Source organism: Myxine glutinosa, chromosome 3 (genome assembly GCF_964187855.1).
Source record: "Myxine glutinosa chromosome 3, kmMyxGlut1.1, whole genome shotgun sequence".
Lineage (NCBI taxonomy): Eukaryota > Metazoa > Chordata > Myxini > Myxiniformes > Myxinidae > Myxine > Myxine glutinosa.
In genome coordinates this window covers 129,133,052-129,154,793 of record NC_136263.1, presented here as the reverse complement: position 1 = coordinate 129,154,793, position 21,742 = coordinate 129,133,052, and the positions used below count along the sequence as shown (strand labels likewise).

At 33.8% G+C, this 21,742-nt stretch overlaps 1 pseudogene; it reads left to right on the top strand.

The window, feature by feature from the left end:
* Window positions 1-5,155: 5,155 nt before the first annotated feature.
* On the top strand, window positions 5,156-21,530 carry LOC144891225 (uncharacterized; annotated as a pseudogene).
* Window positions 21,531-21,742: the final 212 nt, after the last annotated feature.

The following is a 21,742-nucleotide window of genomic DNA, read 5'->3' as shown; positions in this document are numbered from 1 at the left end:
TCCATCCTTGTCCTTGTCCATCCAATTTTCGGGGCCATTCTGCACATACCAGTATTATATGCAGTTCAACATTTACATGACCAGAGATAATATTTGCATGCCTGCCTCCATTTTCAAATGTTCAGATAGGCCTGTATATTTAAGTACAGTACTGTGCTTGGGCAAGATTAAGAAAAAGCAAGATTGGCTCTGGGCTTTGCTTAGATCGCTTTGTTCTGAACGTTAAACCATTTTGGTTTGGATCTGAAATTTTAAAGTTATAAAAACAACAGCCAGTGTTTCTTCTTTATTACTCCCACCATTCCAAACAGATTCTCAGCAATGTCACCGCTGTGAGAAGGAATTTTTGTCCAATGAAATACATGATAAATGTGTACCAATGCCTGAAGAATATTTGTCCTTCAGCAACCCACTTACATGTACACTTCTTGCCTTTGATATGCTGGGCATTATTCTTGTAATATTCATCTGTAAGCTTATGTTCCTGCATCACAATAAACCTGTTTTTAGAAGTACCAATTTGAAGGTTCAAGGTGTACTTTTAATGGTACTTGGTGGATGCTTTTTTAGTAATCTACTTTTTGTTGGGAGACCTTCCAATGCAGTTTGCCAGTGGAGGGAGGCCATTGCATCAACTCTTATTATACTTGCAATTTCCTGTCTTTTCCAGCTCATCATTCACATTCAAGTTTCGATGCATGGTTAGTTTTTTGTGTGTTGTGTTACTTTGATAAAGACACCTCCTTTTCCATTGGATATTATAAAGTCCGCTATGTTTGAATAATAAGTATGAGTATAAATGCTACTTCAAAACCGAAATGTTCCCAAACAGGAAAAAAGTCTTTCAATGGAACTTTCAAGCTGATAAAGTTTTGTGAAAGCAATTTTTGGATTATTTTCCGCCTATGTCCTCAGATAATTATATGCGCAGGATGGGTTCTTTTTGGGCACAATTCACCCTCCAGAAACACTACTCATCGACATGGCACTGTAATTATTGAGTGTTCAGGGGCATCTGTGACCTGGCCTGCTTGTTCTTTGACTTACCTCGGTTTACTTACAATTACTTGCTTAATAATGGCATTGAAAGTCCAGAAAGTTTCAGATGAAATGAATGAGGCGAAGTTTGTGAGTTTCAGTGTGATATTTTGCATCCTGATATTTGCCTCATTCATTGTGGCATACAGTACAACCTATGGACAGTTTGCTGTAGCCGCAGAAATGTTTGCTGTCACTGCATTGGGTTATGGGATTCTGTGCTGTATGTATTTTCCTACATGTTATGTGGCTCTTAAAAATAAACACCATTAACCTTTTTCCAATGAAAACTCATGGACACGTAAAATTAAAATCTGCTCAATAAATGTTGTAAAAAGCTGTATTGTCGTTGTAAAAAGTTCATCATTCTGTTTTGGTGGTTATTTTATTCATGTTATATATTTTATTTTTATTATTGACATGTGCCTAGCGAGTTAGGACCAGCCTGGGACAGATCAGCCGAACCAGCTTTAACTCCTGAGACAACCTCCCGATTATGGTGGTTAATTTGCACGCGCGAGATGGGAAGAGACACGGAGGTTTATTCTCACAAAACATGGTTTTATGCCGAAACCTACAAAATCAAAACACGACAAATAAAATGCACCGATAATGTTTTGAAAGCAAATAAGGTGCGGAATGAAAATGTTGGAAATAAAACCGAAGTAATAAGATTCCTAACTGAGTCTGTACCTCACAGACTGACTGACAAAACACGAAAGGGGGAAAATAAGAAAATAATAATAATTCTTGGTCGGCTGGCACTTAGCTGTGGCCCCAATGAGTGCTTTTGGGAGATTGGTGGTGAAGACGAAGCTCAGAGCCAACCGCGCAGGAAACGCACAAGATGGCAACGGCACCGACAGCGCCGCACGTTGAAGGCACTACAAGTGTGAGGTGTCACGAAAGATGGCTTCCTTTTTCCTCCATTGTCTGGGAGGCACATGCGGCCTCCAACCCACTTGTGAGTCCACAGTAAGCGAATTCTCAACACAATTGCCGCTGTAAAAACTCTCCTCAGAGCTGCAAAAATCCTCCCCACACTCAATGGCCAACATCCTGCTCAACATCCTTTCTTCTCCAGCACTGAGCTCTCTCTGACTGACGTCACCTGGCCGTGTCACTCTGGGGGCGTGGCCTGCTGGCTCTCTTCCCGACGCCCCTTGCACAGTCGCTCTGCCTCCTCTGGGCGGGTTATTTTGCCATACATGTCATAGGGCGGGCTTAGCTTGGCCGGGATTGTTATAATTTAAGGGTTGGTCACAGAGGGAATTCATGCACTGGGGAAATTAACCTTAAACCCTAGACTCCTAGAGCTAATTAGCACGTCTTCATCATGTTATCAAAACAAATATACAGATCAAAACAACATTAAGCTACATTTTCCCTACTTGGTACATCAAAATGCTCCTACACATCACACGGTACAATCGGTACATGCTATTTCTAGACAATTCTACCTTTCCTACTGTATTCTCTTATCTACCCCCATAAACATAACAATATTTTAATTTTATATTATTTATTTTGCAAGACAAATGCATGACAAGAAATTATATTCCCTAATAGTTACAAAGTACACAATATACAGTTAAGGAGGATTGAACATGAAAGGGTCATTCAGGCTATCTCACTTGTGTAAACGCAGCATTTATAATAACCTATTTGGTGTCAGTCTTAAAACTACAACATCTTGAAAATGGACATGAATGATGCTTTTTCCAGAAGGTGGAGAGAAACTACACCTGAAGAGCAGTCCTCCATGAAGTTTGTTGACATATGCACAGAAGAAGGCACCGAAGCTGAAGTTCTCTGTGTCGGTGCGGAACTCTGCACAAGTAAGAGCTGCATATGGCGTACTTGATGAAGTCCACCATGTGCAAGTACATGCAGCACAAAGACAACTTTGCGATACATATGATGCAGCACTAGATGCTCATTACAACAACATCCTATCGATGGTCAAAAACACTAATCTGCGAGATGCTGAATCTTGGAAACCCGTAAAATATATTTCGGGAAAGTCTTCCAACATACCCACACTGCAGTGTTAAGATTGACTCCCAGTGTAGCGCCAGCATTTCTCAAACATAATCGCTGTTGCAGCTCCAGAAATAACTCCAGAGGAAGCAATGAACATAACAAAAGTCTTTGAAACTCACCAAGAGATCTCGGCGGATCCTTTCTCAATGGAAGAATTGGATGCAGCTTTAGGTCAAAAGCACCGGGCTTGGATGGCCTTGGAGTCGAAACTTGGAAACTGCCTGATGTGAATGCATTGGTTTGGCAGATGTGTTGGTTTTGCAGATGTGTTAGTTTGGAGTATTAGTCCGGGAGCTCAGGGGGGTCAGCCTAGCTGAAAAGTTAACCAATTTTCATGTATATACCAATGGTCCATTTTCATGTCAGTAGAAGGAAAATGTTGTTCCTGGACCACCCCTATTTCTCCATGCACTTCCATGTAAATTTTTCCCTTAACCTCATATTCCTTCATTTTCTCTTATCAACTCTATTCCTACCCTTTTGGTCTTTAATGGCCATTTAACCTTTCAGTTAAATTTTTTTTTAGCATACCCGTATAGTCATCGCAAAAGAAATATCTTCTTTTTAATTCTCTACCAAAACTTTATCTTTTGACTTAAATAAAAGATAATAATAACCTTCTTTACTCCAACCAGCATTTAACTATTAATAAACTTAAACAACAATCCGACAAATATTTGTTTATGCGTAGGAAATAATTTAATTATCTTACAACTCTCATCACCATCTAATATATTAACAAAGTATATGCTTGAGTTTGGGTCTTTATCAAGATATTTTAACTGAGCTAAGATAAAATGGTAAACCTCCCTCAATGTTCTTGTTTGTAGTACATGGTGTTGTGTCATTGTAGTGCAAAATTTGCTACACTAGTGGAACCAATGTTTTTTGGAATCCTTATACCCTAGGCAAGAAGACCTGAGTTGGTTCCATTTTTTTCAATGGCATCTTTGGTGGCCATTTTGATTTTCAAAATGGCCACCATTTTTTGCAATTTTGTATGTATCTTTTAACATAAAACACTTTGATTAACCATTTTTTCTGGCATTTTTGTCATTCCTTGTACAGAAAATCCACCAGAACACTTATATCCAGTTAACAGACGTTTTTTGAGAAATATCTTTGGCTAACAACTTGTTTTGAGCATAATCTAGTCAGTTGTAGCTGAAGAAGTATATGCACAAATTTTCTAGACGCCAAGTACAGGAAGAAATCTGGCTGCTTCAGTGAACGTGTGAAGTTAATCAGCGCCAACACTTGCCTCATGTACATTGGTGCCCATTGATACATTGGGAATTTACTGTGGCTCCTGTCAAAATCACTCAGCTGCTTTTCCAAGTTTCGATGTTCAATCTCCATTAGAAGTTGGTGATGGGCTTCCTGAATGCCTACCTCTTTCTTGTTTGCTTCTACCAAGTTATCCATACAGGCAGATAGAGCTTTTACAACTGCAGGCTTCTCTTTCAGAAATTCTGAAAGCCAGAGATCAAAGAATACCTCTAATGTGAGCTCATGCGCTTGAACAGCACGATTGTGGTGATTCCCATTGAGTATCTGATTTACTGTCACAGTGCTGTACAGATCCTTGCTCCAAGCTTCATCAAGCCCGCTGTGCTCAACAGTCCTCCCAAGGCACCTTAGTGCACACAAGACAGTGTGGAAACCACCAGGGCATACCAATATACCATCCATTTCCCAGCATATTGGTCATGAAGATATTCTAACTTTAGGGCCCTCTTGTAAAGATCCATGTCAAATGTAACTAAGATCGTTCCAGTGTTTTCTGGACACACAACACTATTGAGGTACGAAAGCTTCTCAAGAACTGTCACCAGTGTTGTCCACTCATGAGCTGGTGCCTTAATGATAGGCATTGTGTGATCTTGATCAAGGTTGGGTGTCTTGTTCTCTTCTGGAGTGTACACACGAGAATTATTTTGAGGATTCGACGGTCGTCCCCTCTTGCGGTTCGTCAGATTTGAAATATTCTTTGATTCACAAGATTTACTAAAGTTCACTTCATCACGTTTGATATGAGCACGATTTGTCACTGCCTTGTAACATTTCTTGTGCCATGAGCAGTGTATATATATGTTGCTTCTGGGACGCTCTCATTTTCCCATTGACTTACATGTTAATTTTCCTCTAAACCTCATTGCCCATTAACACCTCTATTTCTCCCACCCTCATCTTTATGAACCTTTTGTCTATAGTACCTATCCTTAATGTTGTTTATTAGACCACTCAAACACTACAAATATTTGTTTTCCCTTATAGACCTAAAATCCTTCTTCTACATATCATCTGGCAGATTATCTTTGACCCACTCAAACATCGACCCATTCACTTACATGTTCATTTTATTCTCACCTCTTTACGAACCTTTTAGCCTTTGGACACTCAAACAATGATTCCCCCTTGGTCTTATGGTACTCTTACTATCAATGATCCCGAGCAGACCACTGAAACATTGATCCTACAAATATTTGTTTATGCGTGGGAAATAATTTAATTCTCTTGCCACTCCCTTCACCATCTAATATATTAACAAAAAAGATGTTTGAGTTTGGTTCTTTATTAAGATATTTTAACTGAGCTAAGATAAAATGGTAAACCTCCCTCAATGTTCTTGTTTGAGCGCCTCCAGCGCCACACACTTTTTGGTAGGCTCTGCCCACCTTTTGCTAAGCTCCGCCCACTTCTACCAAGCCCCACCCACTTTTGCTAAGCCCCACCCACTTTATAAACTCTTCAGCATTGTATCATTTCCAGGTAATACATTACATCATTTTCAGGGAATTCCCATCACATCATTTCCAGTTAAGACACACCCAGGGAATTTCCACAGGAAATGACACACCCAGTCCTTATAAAAGGCACCGACCACACAGGCTTTTTCAAACACGCTTTCTGCTTCACTTGAGAATGGACTACTATGCCGAAATGGAATGGGATAACTTTGCTATTCCTTGGAGTCCTACTACCTGTGTAGAACTCAACCTTCAGATTGATGAACTGGACTCGAACCTCTTATCAATGGAGGTAAGTTTATTTATTTATTTATTTATTTATTTAATTATTTATTTAATTATTTCTTTTAATTTTTTTTTTTTTTTTTAGATGAGACTCGTGTAAGAGTTAACAAAGTTTATTTTCATATTCATAGAGCTTGATTTATACAAATAAAAATATTGTATTAAATTAATACTGTTATTTTCTTTCACAGGAAATTGTATCTGAGATACGAAATGAAAATTCTGCTTTTAACACAACTTGGGATGAAGTTATTTTTTTGTTTGAAGACATTTTGAACAACCAAGACCCCCAGAACGAGTTGTACCTTGATGACCCAGCCAAAGAGTTTATACCTTGGAGATCCACAAAATCCTGAAAAAGAGTTTTACCATGATGATACTTGTGAGTTATCAAAACAAAACCCACTGAACAAGTTCTACCTTGATGAGCCAGAATACAAGTCATACATTGGAGACCCACAAATTTCTGAAAATTGGGAAAGGGGCGTTCTCTCTGATGGTCCGCAGTTATACTATGTGAGACAGATCATAGAAACCCCCAATATTTCTGAAAATTGTGGTTCTACCTTGGAGACTTGGAAAGATGGTTATATTTTTGGAGACTCGGAATGGGGGTTTTGTTTTGATGACTCGGAATGTGATACCTATCTTGGAGGCTCAACAGGAATGTGGTTATACCTTGGGAACTTGGAAAGTTGGTTTTATTTTGGAGACTCTACCTGTGGGGTCCATCTTGGAGACTCTTTGGATTCTAAAGCAATGAACAATGTTCTTTGTTTAATGACTCTTGATTTAAGCAATATCAAGAAGGTTCGAGGAAGAAAATGCTGGAAAATTCTTTCTTCCCATTTCTACTTCTTCAAACTTGAAAGCCTTGAAAGACAGAATTGGAGGGAAGAGGAAAAAAAAAAAAAACGTATTTTAAAAAAGAAGAAAAAAAAGATTATGTTAGGGTTTGGGTGGGATTTTGAATATGAGGGTTAGGGATGGGGTTGGGTTAGGGATGGGGTTGGGATGGGGTTGGGTTGGGGATGGGGTTGGGTTAGGGATGGGGTTGGGCTAGGGATGGGTTTGGGTTTGGGATGGGGTTGGGTTAGGGATGGGGTTGGGTTAGGGATGGGGTTGGGTTAGGGATGGGGTTGGGTTAGGGTTGGGATTTTGAATGTGTGTGTTAGGGTTGGGGTTGGGTTAGGGATGGGATTGGGTTAGGGTTGGGATTTTGAATGTGAGGGTTAGGGATGGGTTGGGTTAGGGATGGGGTTGGGTTAGGGATGGGGTTGGGTTAGGGATGGGTTGGGTTAGGGTTGGGATTTTGAATATGAGGGTTAGGGATGGGTTGGGTTAGGGATGGGGTTGGGTTAGGGATGGGGTTGGGTTAGGGATGGGGTTGGGTTAGGGATGGGGTTGGGTTAGGGATGGGGTTGGGTTAGGGTTTGTATATTATTATGACTCACTCACACATACACACACAAAAGTTAAGCCCCAACTAAAAAGTTGTGGGATTCTGTGTTTGGGGTTCACAGATTTAAAAACGTATCCCCATTACATTTTATTTATTTATTTATTATTTTCAAGGGTATTAACTGCTTACTTGTGTTTTTTGTAATTATTGCGAGTAAAATGAACCCAAGATTTCTGCTCCATTTAAATCATATAATTTGTAGGTCCAAGGAGCTGTATCCATTACATCAATGCTTTTAAATAATTCACGAGTCCATTTTTGTGTATAACCTTTCTCAAAATGACTTTTCCATTTGTATATTCTTACAATATCACCAACTTTAAACTTGGGCTTTCTCAAATTAATCTCCTTTTCAGATTCTAATTTTGTAAATGTTTCCGATGGTTTTGATTTTGTTGATGAATGAACTGTATTATTGTAATTATCGACAATATCCTGAATTAAATACACCCATTTTTGAGAACCGAGTTGTGTGAATTTTTTATATAGTCTCTCTTTCAAAGTACGATTAAAACGCTCAATAACAACTGCTTTTCCTTCATTAAAGGTGCTGTACAATTTAATACCCTCCCCTTTAAGAAATTTCATAAAAATTTTGTTATAGAACTCTGTTCCCTCATCGGTCCATAACTTATTTGGTTTCCTATCAAATCTTTATTCCTATCAAATATTAGCTTAAAGGCTAACATTAAAGTATTACCTCTCTTGTTTTTCAAAGGAACAACCCAGGCAAATCTACTCCTCAAATCAATAACGGTTAAAGCATACCTATATCCCTTATCATTATTTAGTTCGATTAAATCAGCGGACCATATGTGGTCAATGTATTTAGAATAAACTTTCCTTCTTTTAAACTTTGTGATTATAGGTTTATGTAATTAATTAGCCAAAAGCTCCTCAGTCTTGATAACATCATTGGAGTTTAATAGTTTTTTGGGAAATAACCAAGACCAAGTTTCAATTTAACACTTATCATTTTTTTCACAATGAACCTATCAACTTTCTCTCTCAATGTCGGATTTCGTATCAAGGACAAATTATACAACATTTCTCTGTCTGCTTCATGTTTTTCTTCCAATGTAGTGGTTCCCATAAGTTATTATTTATTTCCATTCCATAATTTATTATTATTAAGGTTATTCCCATAAGCAATATCATGCTTCATACACACTTCATCAACCCTATTTATAGGTCTGGACCAAGGTTTAGGATTGTCAGCCTCATCTAATCTTTTATCCAAGTTTGTTCCTGGACCACAGAAAGAATACCCTGGAAGGTGTAATTCCCCTGGAATTCCAGTTGTTGTAAATTTACTTCCTGACAGAAACTTTTGTATGTCTCCTCCACTTTTAGGAGAGATGAATTGGCACTTTTTAGAGCCACACACCTGACATATCCCTTTTTGATAAACTCTATTATTTTTAGCTTTAACATAAGACATATTTTTAGATTTAGTTTTCTTTTTACATTTGAGACAATAACTCATATTTATTTATCAGAAAAATTCCGACAGAGAATCAAAACCTTTTTGGTTTTTAACATATACATTTCAATCTTTATTTTTAAAACATAAAGAATCCTAAGGAATGCCTTCACTCTCTCCTCCATTTATTTACAAATAAAACTAACTAAAGTCAATTACACCGACATCATCAACCACATAATCTTTTCCTTCTTCTTCTTCTTTATCCCCACTTTCTCGTTTAAATCTCCTCCCTGAAACTGAAGACATTGACGTCGTTATTCTTGAAAATAATATTTTCATTCGACTTCTCATTTATTTATTTTCCTCCTCAGTGCGTTGAGTTTGATTTATTTGCTGTAATACCTTCAATCTTTTATTAATCTCACTGATTTCCATCTTTTTATATTTTTCCTCCCTCTCTCTTTGCTCCCTCTCCTCCTTCTCTCTTTTCTCCCTCTCTTTTCTCCCTTTCCTCCCCCTCCTTTTTCTCTCTCTCCTCCTTCTCTTCTTCAACTCCTTCCTCATCCCTTGCTACCCTTGAGCTTGAGCCCCAAAGAATATTATACATATACTCATCTGGATTTTGAGATATTCTTGTATCTATAATTATTTTTCTCATAATAGGATACCACTAAGATTTGTTGACGATTTCTAAAAGAGTTTTATATTTCATAACTTTGAAAAGTTCATTTTTATTTAATATTTTAAACAAGTCTCTATTTGTGGGTTTAACAATATCAGTATAAGGCCAGTTTTTAATGACAAAATTCCCATGTATATGTTCCAAATCATAAGGTATGTAATACCGAGCACCCTTTTCTTGTAGGTATCCCTGAATACAAAAATTATAATTCTCTTGTAGTCTTCTTCCTGCCATTTATGTATCAGAAATATATGTGAGATTAATATTATGACAGGTAATACCAACCCATCTTCCCACTACCAAATCGGTTTGTATTCCTCGGCTTTCTATCCTTATCTCATTACCTTCCTTCTTTGTCATGCTAACCATCGCTATACTATCATATATTTTTCTTTTCTTAAAACCATGTATTTGTTGTTTATTAATTGTACTTCCACATAAATCCTTATCCTCACCAAGTGGATAATATTCTTCTTTACGAGACTGATTCAAATCATGTAGGTCTTCTATGTTTATTGAAAAAGACCAATTATACCCTAAATCAGGCATATCATACCCCCATTTATTAATTCGCATATTAACTATATGTCCTTCTTTATAAAATTCAATTGTAAGCAGGTAGTTAAATTCAATGAGGAAAGGTGTATGGTCAGTATAACCAGGTGTTGTGGTTGTAAATTTTACTTGTTTAACAAAACGTGCTGTTTTCTTTAAATATATATATTGTGATAAATCACTAAATCTAATTAAGTCATTCGCATCTGTAGGGTTTGGATAATTGATTAATTTAAAAGTATTCTTCATATTAATATTTTTACTTACACTATATTTTTGTCGTTTAGCCTGTGCCTTTGTATAATAATTTGATAAATCAATATCCTGAGAGGATTCTCCAAAGATAGAACCATCTTTTCCAACATAAGTCATTTATATTAGATTTAAAATGATATCATTAAAATTTTCATTATTGTTGAGTTGAAATAATACATATAAACATAATTGACCACAACATTTAGAATTAATTTCTTGAACTTGAATAAACACCATTCTGTAAGAATTGTATTACTTCAACAGGTGGTAGCATACCATAACTATCAAAATAATATTTATCCTGACTATTATGAATACAAACCCAATGAGAACCATTCTGTGTGTCTAAATTCATAATAATATTCTTTGTATTCTTATTTATATGTCTTAATTCATCTCTCATACAAATAACCACATTATCAATTTTTAGTGTTTTACAATACTTAGCTAGTTCTATATTTGACGTTGTATTCTTTCCAAATTGTTTAAACCATTTATCCATTTATTTATGAGAAAGATACAATCCATTACCCCGTTTAGTTAGTTTAACACCCGCTTAAGCGATGGTGGAAAGCATATCTCCAACCAACAATCTAGCTTAATCAGGTAGACTTTCAAGTTTTTCAGCAAAATCTACAATTACACCACTTCCACTAATTTGTTTCTCCAACTCCTTGTTATGTCTTTCCAATTCTTTTTGAGCTTTTAGTTGTGCCTTCCTTTCGTTAGCAGTTTTTACCGCTGCTGAAATACCACAAGTCAATGCTCCCGCCGCACTTAAACAGCAAATAAAGGAATTAGAAATGGGAGAAATCCTCCTCTTGACTCGTCTATTGAATATTTCTTTAACATAGGTTTCGTCATTTTAATTTTAAGTGAACCAGTATCATTTAGTGTTTTTACTTGTGTGTGTGTGAGTAAAACATCAATTCTTACAGCTCCTTTTCTTTGAATTGTATTAACATTAATAATACAAGGCTTTTGATTTTGAATACAAGATGTTAATTTATTAAGATTGATTTGATTAACATATACCCCTACCATTTATTTATGAGAAAAAACCTATGTGATATTAATCATAACACCATTATCTGTATTAATCTGTAATTCTGTTTCTTCCAAAAGCAAACAATAAGCATTAACTTCTTCATTCTCTCCTCTTTCAATGTATAGAGAAGTATCCACTCTATTAGACTTTATAGTTTCCTTTTGAGAACTCAGGTCAATTGTGTTGATTGTATAAAGTTTTTGAAACGCAACCATATCCAAAATAGGATCATTATTACCGTTGCTTTCACACACCTTTTGGTAAGACTTGTAGGCTTTCGCATAATCATTTATTTCCCAATCAATTTCCAATCTATCTCGCGGATAAAATGTGCCATCAAGAGAAACCCGAAGTTGTTTCACCTTAGCATTATCACTCAGCACATTATTCTTATAAGTACCATCCTCTCCATCTGGTTTTTTAAAAATGAGCCAGAGGTATCGTGGCTTTCCTTGAAGAACACCCAAATTCCAAGTGTAGGTAGTGTGGTCCAGTTTAACGTGTTGACATCTTCTTTTAAGGTATGATACATTTAGCGGTTTCTTTGAGTTAAGTCTTCTATTTAACATCTCTTCCGTTTTAAGATTAGGAGTATATTCACTGATATACCAACACAAATCATTAATAACAAATTTATTGTTGTCTCCAAAAGCATTTTCAACCCCAAAAAGCAACCTATTTACATTATCATTCCTTTGTAGTTGAAATATAATTTTAAGCCCATACAAAACTTTATCATAATCACAAAATCCAAATATACCTTTAAGAGGTACTGCTACGGTAAAACTATTCTCTGGTTTTGTGTCATCATTATACATTGCCTTCCTTTGACTATAACCAGGGTCTGTGTTTGTACCCGTTGACATATCAGGAATAAAACCTTCAACAGCTCCCTTACCCATTCTATCACTAAACGAATATAGTGTAAATTTCATCATTTCAGATGTAGCAGAGACATAATCAACCGCTTCAACCTCTTGTGTTCCAATATACAGGCGGACACTATCAAACATTTTCCAGAAGAAATCATTTACGAGTGTAGCATTAGTATTATTCGCAGCCTTAGTGAATTTAAATTTACACAGCAAGAAACTATCAGCTATATTCAATCAAGTAAGTTTGTTGATTATTTATTTCAAAACTTTTTGTTCCATTTGAATTCCAGTCTGTTCCTGTTATAGCATTTACCTTGAAATAGTCTTCCTTTTTAGTGGAGTTTGAAATGATAATCGTATCATCCAAATCATAGATACTATCAATCGCTTCCATACTTGTATTTATATAGCATTAAAATTGTTGAAACCCTGACCCAAGTATTTTAATGATTTTTTGTCGTTCTTGTAAAGATAGTTGAGTTTTACCTTTTTTTATTTCTTTGATTGCTTGTAATTTATGAGACTCCTTTTGAGCATCTTTTATACTCTTTATAGCACCCGCAACTGAACCCACGGCAGAAGCAGTTGAACCAATTAGGTCTTTATGTTTAAGGATGGTTGAACCAATACCCATTAGAGTATCAATTATCCCATCTCCTTTATTTCGAAATTGATGACCTACACCTCGTTGTCTCTTAGGTTTATAGTATCCTCTCCCTAGAAACATACCTTCACCCTTATAGTATGGTGAAAGGTACATGCCCTCCCCTGTAATTATTTTATATTTTCCCAACTCGTGTTTTCTAACAGTAACCATTATTTATTTATTGAAAAACTTCACGTAGGTGAATTCTGATGGATATAATTTCATCATTAAAGGATATCATACGATTATCTTGGTTGGTTATCCTAAAATTTACTCTGTATATGGTTTTTCCTGACACAGGTAAATAGACAAGATTTTTTGGTTCCATATTAAATTTATAACCAATCGGGGTTGAGTATGCACTGAATGAAAATATTGTATTTGTTCTTATTCCATCGTTGTAAGCACCATCAATCAAATCACAATGAATTAATACTGAATTTAGACCGGAGGATATTTGGATAACATTATCACTGTAAAACGTCCCGTTATTTTCAATCTTTTTTGAAGAGAACCCCAATAGCTCTCTAAACGAATTTTCAATCGTGAAATCAACTTTATAATTATTTTTAAGTTTAATAGTTGATTTTGAAGTGTGTTTTTGAATATCTATTACCATGTTTTTTGGTTCATCACCTTTTTCTTTCATAAGGCGAGAGACTTCAGAAGATATTTGAGAAATCTCGTAAGCTCCGGGTGAAAGGGTTATAGTTTTATATTCACTTCCTGGATTATAACTAAACTTGTTGTTTTTCTCTGTGATATTAAAAAGTGTATTATAAGTTTCCATCGACAATAAAGAAGCCTCATATGAGACAAGGGGGTCAAGTTGTAGTGGGTAAGGGAATGAAGCTGTGTAATCACTCGTTGTGAAATTAAAACTAAGAATTGTGCTTCTCATCTTATTTAATATCTAATAAAATATCTTTGTATTGACATTTATTAATTATTTTCATATTCATCAACTGATCTAAAATGGCGGATGCTTCATTAAAACAATTGTTGTTTCCAGCCTTCTTACAACCTAACAACAATAATAACCTATTAACTAATTGTGATGGGTCATTTGGGAGAAAGCTAACACCCGAACCAAGCTTACTTAAAGCATCAATAATATGTTTCTCCTTCTCATTCTTCTTACTTTTACCAGCAACAGAAACTATATAATCAAGTGCATTTAGTAAATCAATATATACCCTATCTTCCTCTCTTTCCATATCAAGTGGTTCCTCAAAATATTTTGAACTGCTGAATCCGGAGTTTGTTAGAAGAAACATTAATCTTGGAGTTAATTCAACATTTGGTTGAGCAGAACTTAAGAACACCAATTTATCATTAAATATCAATAACTTTTCTTTCACAAGATGGAACTGTGCTGGTTCTTCTGTTGGAATGAGACCTGCTCTGGTTTTTGAACCCGCCGAATAGTCATTGTTTTGAATAGCTTCCACAACATAATTAGGTGGTTGATTTACCTCCTCAAGTTTCCGAAATAATCCTTCATCATCATATTGTAATTCTCCAAGTTCTTGCTCTGTCATTTGACTAAAATCTTTGATCATTTGAAGTTTTTTTGGAGTAAATTCGACTGTGGGAACTGTAGGTGAGTGTTGAGTTTTCAAAAGTGGTTTCAAGAATTTCTCTTGTTTTCTTTCAAAGACTTCTTCGCCAGTCAGTTTTTGTCTCCGTTTCTTCTTTATCCCTTCTTGTTGTTTAACAACTTTTGAAACTAATTGTTGATGTTCCTTAAACTTTCTTGCTCTTTCTTCGGCATTCATTTAGTATTGAAAAATATCATTTAATGAATTGTAAAGGTCAATGGGAAAATTTTCCTTTTCTTCATCATTATAGTAAATGTGTTGAAATAAATCCTTTTCTTTAAATATTTCATCAAATTCTTTATTGGTATTAATACGAGTTGTTATTTCTTCTTCACTAATACTTGTATCTCTGCTTTTCATATGTTTGCGTTGAGTCTCTTCATCGATATCAAAACCGAATGATAAAATCTTAACTCCATCACCACACAACTGTTTAATAATTTGTCTCATTCCTTCAGGATTAGTTTCTAAAATCCCAAGACCATTAGATTTTACTTCATTTAACTCACTCTTACAATGTGAATATTTTGTAGAACCAAGAGAGACCTCCTCAAATATTTGACCTTCGTTCCTCAATCGCATATGTTCCTCCATTGAAATGTAGTAATAATCTTTCCCTTCTACTTCTCCTGGTCACTTTGCTCTGGTTGTATTACTCACAAAACGAATCATAGGGTGTTTTTTAAAAAAACTTACAATCTTTTCATTTTTACTATTCAAGAGTTTAGATTTATGAAAGTTATTTCCTGAAGCAGATTTACCCACAAGATTAATAATAATAGTTATCATTTATATATGTAATTATGTTTAAAATAAAAATACATCCTTTAATATCTCATCTTGTTTCACAACAATATATTTATATTTTCCAATCGTGTGTTTCATATAATTTTCAAATTCTTTTTTACTACATAACGTAGAGCAATTATCTCTCCAAAAATTATTTACATCTATTGAATTTAACTTAAATAAAATAAAAGTATTGGCATTGTTTCTTATTGAGCGTCGAGGGAGTTGAAAATATGACTGACTAAGATAAATACAATTACAAGAAAGATTTGTCTCCCTCTTGTATAGTAGCTGTCCATTACTGTTTGGTTTCTCTCAATAACACAATCATCAAAGATGACGAGGTTCTTTTTTGATTTATCTAAATCTTGAGGTGAAGGTATATCATCCGTATTATCACTGAGAATACAAGTTATGGGTTTTGGTTTCGATTTTGATTTCTGTGTATCACAAAATAATTGTATTATATCTTCAATATTATAATCATTTAGTTTGTTTTGAAGTTTAAATAAACCGATGATGTCTTCCTTTTTAAGACCCGCATTAAAACCTTGTGATAGTAGTTTATACTCGGGTTGAAAACTTGACTTCGTAAAAATTATTAAATTATCATAATCTAAAAAATTAGGACCAAGGAGCATCTTTAAAAGTAAACAGGTTTTTCCACATCCGCTTGAACCAACTATTAGACATCTCAATGAATTTGGAATGTTTTTATGGTTATTAAATTTTATCTTATTTTCCCAAACGGGTAAAAAATCATTCATTTATATATTTGGAAAACAAGTCATCTAACTTTTTTTGAGCTATTTTAGAAACTCTATATTTTATCCTGAGTTCGGGTTTAATTTCAAAATAATTCATTATTTTATTTATATAGTATCTTGTATTAACATTTCCATTAAAATTATTTTGAATAATAAATATCATTAAACCCTTATACATTTCCTCAATACAAATAGTCTCTTCCCTTGAAAGAAATGGTGTATTATCACAATACTTAACATTCATCTCTCTTATTAATCTTGTAAAGTAATTCATTTTTGGTTCTAATTTAAAAGAGTTATATATTTTTATATATTTTTTATTATCATTAATTAAAATTAAATCACAGAAAATACATTGTTTATATGAACCCTCATTATTAAGCCCTATTCTATCACAAGCCAGACAATTCTCTAATTTATCATATGGAGAGTCTGGAAATTCTAAATATCCTTCAGAACTTATCATATTTAAATGGTAAATTTTTACTTAAACTAAACGCAAGTTTATTCATTAATAAATACAATGTTTCAAAGCACAAAAGACAAATTTCAATCAATCTCTACTTCGGTGAAAGATATAGAAAAATATGTCAAAGATGTTAAATTGAACAAAGATAAATATGGAAATTTTTGGGTAAAACCAGTTATGAAAAATAACATGAGCCCCTCTATTTCATTTAAAGGAAGAGCTCTAACTATACCTGGAAAGACATCCATTAAAGTAAATCTAACAAAAGTTTCTCCTCTACTCCTGGCAATTTATTCAAAGCTTGAAAAAGTGATCGATCGCGATACTTTGAAAAATATTGATAAGACCATCAACAATACTCGTGGAGAAATTTGTATTTACTTTAATAATCCAAAGGGTGTAGATTTTAGTAAAATGAATGATGTTAATATTTCTGGTGAAATGTCATTTCGTTCTATGATAGTTAGAGATTATTTAAAGATAACTTTTGATATTAAAAATGTAGAGATTGAATCTGTTAATGAAAGAAAGTATATAGATATTGATGGGAATGTTTTTCCTGCTAATTAAATATGAGTCATTACAGCAGTGAAGATTTTACTATTTTATTGAACTCGGACGATAATGTTGATAGCATTTCATTGAACTCAAATGATAGTTATGATGCTAATAGTTTGTGCTCAAATGATAGTTATGAGAGTAGCTTTATTGATGACTCTGAGTATGATTCTGAGTATTCATGTGATAGTTATGACTCAGATGATTCTGAGTGAAAAAGTGTTTTAGTTTAAGTATAGTTTCATATATAAAAAACCTGTAAAAAGGCACTTTCTTCTATAAGTGTTTTACTTTAAGCACAGTTTCATCATTAAAAAAGCCTCTAAAAAGGTGTTTTACTTTAAGTATAATTTTGCTATATAAATATGATCAAAGCAACGTATTGTGACGTTTGTGAACAAGAATATAAATAATACAAAAGACACCTTAAAACTAACAAACACACATTTAATCTACTTCACCTACTATCTCCTATTCAGAAGGAAACAAAACACTGTTCTGCCTGTAATAAAAATATCCTCAAGAAAGGCTTCGAAATCCATCTTAAAACAAATCAACATTTATCAAATTTTATCACAACTAAAAACTCTGATGGTGCATTCAAAGGACATATTAAAATAAGTGTCTTTAACTTCAAACCTCCTGGACCAGAGTCTATAGTTGATGCTGTAGAAATAGTTAAACCTGCTGTTCAAACGTTGATTGAAAAAACACTAAAAGAAATGAAACCACTTAAATTTTATATGAGAGTAAAATTAGAAATGGCAAAGGATGAAGGAGTTATAGATACACCATACATGAGAACTGAGCCACACTTTATATCTTCATATCAAGATTTTAAAACATCAGGAGTCTATGATGAACTTATTAAACAAGAGCAAGATGTGGATAATTCAATCGTAGGAAGTGGATTCAATATAGGAAAAATTATTTACATAGACATTCATATTCTTAAATCAGATCCTCTAAAAGCTTCTTCTTACATTGATTTACCCAGTGTTATCAAAAATAGAAAAGCAGTTATCAATATCAAAAATAAAGACAATAAATGTTTTCTCTGGTCTATTCTAGCACACTTACATCCTCCACATTTTCATGATGAAAGAGTATCTTATTATAAAAAATATGAGAATACATTAAATACGAAAGATCTAAAGTTTCCGATGACTTTAAATGATATTCCTAAATTTGAAAAGTTGAATAATTTTTCAGTTAATGTTTATGGTCTAACAGAAACAAACAACATTCAGGTTTTAAAGCTTTCTGACAATTGTAAACAAACTCATATTAATCTTCTATATTTTATTTCAGACGAAAATTCACATTATACATACATCAAAGATATTACAAAATTAATTAATTACCACAAGTATGTAAAAGAACAAATAAAATATATATTTGTATGCGTTGTCTTAACTTCTTCCATACACAAGAAAGATTAGATAAATATTCAAATTATTGTGGTGAACATAAATCAACGGTAATCAACATGCCTAAAAAAGGCTCAAAGATCACATTCAAAGATGAAAAGAAAACAATAAAACATCCATTTGTTATATATGCTGATTTTGAAAGTATTTTAGAAAAAATTGATACTGCTTCTCCAGATCCAAAAGAATCATACACAAATAAATATCAAAAACATACTCCTTGTGGTTTTTGTTATTATATCAAATCATCCGTTGGTGATGAATATACAAGTTAGAGATGTATAGAGGCTCAAATACCCCAGAGGAGTTTGTGAAACGACTAGAAAAAGACTGTTCGATTAACGAAGATAATGAGAGAAACCAATAAACCAATGTCCTTAACAAGTAAAGAAAAAAGAGAATTTAGACAGCCAAAGGCTGCCTGTCATATTTGTGAGAAGAAAATTGGTAAAGGTCTAAAGGTTAGAGACCATTGTCATCTCACTGGTAAATATAGAGGTCCGGCTCATCAAAGTTGTAATATTAATTATCAACTCCCCTCTTTCATTCCTGTTTTTCTTCATAACAACGCTCATTATGATACACATCTATTTATCAAGGAACTCTCAAAGACTTCTGGAAGTATCTCAGCAATTCCAAACACGGATCAGAAATACATTTCATTCACAAAAACAATTCACACATCTCCTATTACTCATATTAGATTTCTTGATACATTTAAATTCATGGCAAGTCCATTGGCTAACTTGGTTCAAAATCTAAAAGAGTTTCCATGTCTTTCAGAGTATTTTTCAGATAAAGATTTACTAACACAAAAGGGAATTTACCCCTATGACTATATGGACTCATTTGAGAGATTCAATGAAACACAACTTCCTTTAAAAGAAAATTTATATAACAAATTAAATAATAGTCATATATCTGATAAAGATTATGTACACGCACAAAATGTTTGGAAAAAATATAACATTAAGAATCTTGGTGAGTATCACGATTTATACCTCAAAACTGATGTGCTTTTGTTGGCTGATGTGTTTGAGGCTTTCAGAACAATCTGTCATTCTGGATATGGATTGGATCCTGCTCATTATTACACTGCTCCTGGATTGGCTTGGAGTGCGATGTTGAAAATGACAAAACAAGTTTTGGATTTAATAACCGATGTTGATATGCTTTTGATGATTGAAAAGGCAAAGAGAGGAGGAATTTCACAAATCTGTTCAAAGAGATATGCTAAAGCAAATAACAAGTACATTCCAAATTATGATCCATCGGTAGAGAGCTCCTGCTTGATGTATTATGATGCAAACAACCTGTATGGCTGGGCAATGTCTCAGGCTCTTCCTTATGGAAAACTTAGATGGGTAAAGGAAAAAGATTACAAAAAGGTTTTACAAGATGTATGTATCTCTACACAAAAAGAATTGGATGATACAAAGGTTGGTTATTATTTTGAGGTCGATTTGAAATATCCAGAGGAACTTCATAACCTACACAAAGATCTCCCATTTGCTTGTGAAAAGGAAAGTCCAAAGAAGGAGTGGTTAAGTGATTATCAACAATCATTTAATATAGGTGAATCAACAGAAAAATTACTTACTACATTATATAACAAGAAAAATTATGTTCTACACCGAATAAATTTGCGACAATATTTATCAAAAGGTCTAAGAGTAGAGAAGATTCATAGGGTTCTAAAGTTCAATCAAAGTCATTGGTTAAAGGGGTACATTGATTTTAATACACAAAGAAGAACAGTCAAAAACAGATTTTGAGAAAGACTTTTATAAATTGATGAATAATGCGGTCTTTGGTAAGACCATGGAAAATGTGAGGAAAAGACAAAATATCAGACTATCAACATCTTGGAAACAAGCATCAAAATTAATTAAGAGACCGAGTTTTACTCGAGCTGAGGTCTTTATTGAGAACTTTTGTGCGATCCATTTGATTAAAGAGAGTATTGAAATGGACAAACCTATTTATATTGGAACATCAATTCTTGATTTATCAAAGTCATTAATGTATGATTACTTTTATAATAACTTGAGGAATAAATATCAAAATGATGTTAATCTACTTTATATGGATACAGATAGTTTTATTTTACAAATTAATACTGATGATGTTTATTCAGACATGAAAAAGGACATTAATATCGATGACACTAGTAATTACAGTCCAGAGAGTGAGTTGTTCTCTTCTAAAAATAAAAAGGTGATTGGAAAGTTTAAGGATGAATTAGGAGGAAATGTCATGAGTGAATTTGTGGGATTGAGGTCTAAGGCTTATGCTTATAAATACATTGTGAATAACGTTGAAAAAACTGATAAGAAGTTAGAAGGTGTAAAGAAAAATGTTATTAAAGAAACAATAAACTTTAAGGATTATTATAACTGTTTAACAACAAAGAAAGAAGAGTTTAGAAAGATTAATGGAATAAGAAGTAATAAACATAAATTATATTCAGAAGAGGTGAATAAGAAAGCATTGGGGGCTTTTGATGATAAGAGGTTTATTTTAGAAAATGGAATTGATAGTCTTCCTTATGGTTATATAAGTATATAAGTGATAAGTTAAAAAAGGGGGGGTTAGGGATTTTAACGGGCTACCGCCGCCTTTTTACTATTATAAAAATGATAGAACCAAGTACCAACCAGACTAAAGAGTGGAGGTGTAATCAACCTTGGTATATAAATGGTAAACATAACGAATGTGAAAAATATCAAATAGGTATAATTGAAAAAACAACTGGTAAAAAAATTTACAAAACAAATACGAGAATTAATTTAAATACCGGTGAATTGGGTAAAAAAGTTGGAAATATTGTTGAGTGGACGGAAAACTTTGATGGTTGTCAGGAAAATATATACTTTAATTTAAAAATGGTATGTGGCACTGGAGGCACTCAGACAAGAACATTGAGGGAGGTTTACCATTTTATCTTAGCTCAGTTAAAATATCTTAATAAAGAACCAAACTCAAACATCTTTTTTGTTAATATATTAGATGGTGAAGGGAGTGGCAAGAGAATTAAATTATTTCCCACGCATAAACAAATAT